Below are 2,612 nucleotides of genomic sequence, written 5' to 3'. Positions count from 1 at the left end.
TCATTCTGTTTCAGTGATTTCTGAAGATATTTTTATGTATGTAGATACAGTTTAGGATGAGGTTAGAATTTCTATGTGCCATCCTATCAGGTATTTAGGAGATCGTTGATAGTACATCTATTTACTCTATGATGAAAGTCAATTTAGTCTATGCATTTAGCTGCCAAGCACAATCTGCTTATAGATTATGTTTTCTTTTGTCATCTAATGAGCATTCACATGAATAACAAAATATTTATTAGGGGAAGAACTGATTTTTCATATTATCTTATCCTTACAAGATGGCTTTTTGCATCAATCTGAAGATTTTAAACAGCCTTGGCAAAAGCTTTATCCCATGAGACAGGTAGGATTACATATAATTTTTTCCCATTATGATGACCATAATCGCTTCTCGGCCTTTTGGCTAAGATCAAGTGTATGATGACCATAACTGCAACAATTTTCATAAGGGTTTGGGTACAAAGGTAAACAAAGGTATACATAAATAACTGATCTATACCAATATTAGATTCTGTAATGTACATTATAATAATGAAGGTTTATAGGGAACGGGAGATCCACCCATAGCTGGACTTGGACAAATGTCCTAGGGTTAGAAGCCTCAATATCTTTGGTCATAAACCCAGGACTGTTATCAGAAGCAAAATTTATTCTGTTTACAGCCCCTGTCAGAAAATTCTGAAGATGGGGATCTTTAGTAATTTGTCCCATATAGTACCATTATCTGTTTGCTCCCTAATCAGACAGGGAACACATATGACTAAAGTGAAAGACCAAAATTTTCCTCAACTTTGAAAAGATGATATAAACCATGTGCTAGCATCCTTAAATGCTTAGCACATGGTTTATATAATTTTTGTTAATGCATCTCCAGAACCATTAGCATGGCTGGAGAAGAAACACATAGAATCTGCAAACATTTTCAAAATTCATTGATGAAGTATCCTTATTGAGCTCCAGACCATTCAAATATCTTCTAGGACCTTTGTAGAATGTTCTATGGAGTCTAATAGCCCTTTGAAAAAATATGGGATATTTAGACTACTAGTTTTTCTAGAATTACTTTGTTTTTAAATGGATATCTTGTTCACAATTACAGTTTGCAAGAAGTTTGGCTGAGCAAGTAGAGAGAAAAAGACTGATTATCAAACTGATTAAATCACCATGCCAAAAATGAAAATTCAGCTGTTTTAAAGAATTATTACCATGGTATAAGTAACAGTCTAAAAACAGAAAATATCTTCAAGTTTTATTTTTCCCTATGTAACAGTGCACTAGTTGAGAGTCAGGTGGATTAGTACAGATGTATGGATGATCTCATTGCTGAGGGAGGCTACACAAAAGGACAGAAAAGAAGGACAAGGGAAAGTTTAGGATTGGGAAAGTACTAAGTACTGAGTCAAAGTAGGGAAAAATGTCCTCAAAGTTTCTCTGCACATAGGTGCCTGAAGAGGACCTCTGCCTAAGTTCTTTGATAAAAAAAAAATTACTTAGGAAAAAGTTTCACAGCTAAGAATACAAATATGTGAAGAATATAACCTGCCAGGAGGTCTGAGACCTTGACTGCAACTCCCTTCAGAGATTTTAATTCACTAGCTGTGTCTCAATTCTCATGTGGAAGGACTAATTTTCACTGTTAAATCTGCCAGATAAAGCCTTTGTAATTGATAACAACTATGCCTTAAAAAGCCACTGATAGGTTTTTTGACCTAGAGTCAGACTTCAAGTTTTGCATTAGAACTATTAACAGTTTCTTTGATTGGCTGCAAAATGGACAAAAAATGGTCCATAGTAAATTAATTCAAAATGCACACCTGTTTTGTGGTTTAGTATACAATAGAGAAAAGTCTTGAAAACTTAAGAAAAAGGAACTTCAGAATGGAATTTTAATTTACAATCTGCTCATATACCCAAGCAGAATACAGGGGATACACCTTTTGCCATTACTAGTAGAAATAAATCTCTGATGAGAACCCCAGAATACCTGAAGATCTCTATGATTTCTCTTCCATTTAAATTGTAGAGAAACTACTGCCACCAAATTGGAAAATTTATGTGCCTTTGGGGTAATTAGATATTTGGTTTGCAAGTGCCAAGTGGAAGAAACCAATCTCCAAAGCTCAGGAAAGTGTGATGATCACAATAGACAAAATTCAAAGCACCAATCATAATAACCTGAATTAAAGAGATCTAGAACATAGGCTAAATATTGTGTTATAGAAGGGATATAGATGAAACGTCTACTAATTTCATAATAAATCTGATTAAACACAAGAGTTCTAGGTCCAGTGAACAAAAGTAAATTTTGAATAATAATTTTAAATAATGGACCATCAACAAATTCCTAGACTTAAGCCAGTTTACAGCTCCAAATTCTTAGAATGAAGGGGAATCTGTATACGCTGGAGGAACTCTGGTACTTTTAAAAAAACTTATAATATTAATCATATTCTTACCCTTGCCTAAAGGGAAATAAAAGGCAAACATGAGTTTTGCAGTGTGAATAGAATATGGAAATACTCAATTCTTCAGGGATTACTGGACATTGTCTCTAAGTGTCACTGCACAAAACTCAAGATATCCAAATGTAGGAAATTTAGAGGTTATAT

At 34.0% G+C, this 2,612-nt stretch overlaps 1 pseudogene; it reads left to right on the top strand.

Annotated features, from left to right (window-relative positions):
* The first annotated feature begins 386 nt into the window (after positions 1-386).
* Positions 387-530, top strand: LOC124076814 (U2 spliceosomal RNA; annotated as a pseudogene).
* The last annotated feature ends 2,082 nt before the right edge of the window (positions 531-2,612 follow it).

This window comes from Marmota monax, unplaced genomic scaffold (assembly GCF_021218885.2).
Source record: "Marmota monax isolate L192 unplaced genomic scaffold, Marmota_monax_Labrador192_F-V1.1 WCK01_AAM20220418_F8-fsc00050, whole genome shotgun sequence".
Lineage (NCBI taxonomy): Eukaryota > Metazoa > Chordata > Mammalia > Rodentia > Sciuridae > Marmota > Marmota monax.
This window is presented reverse-complemented; position numbering and strand designations above follow the sequence as displayed.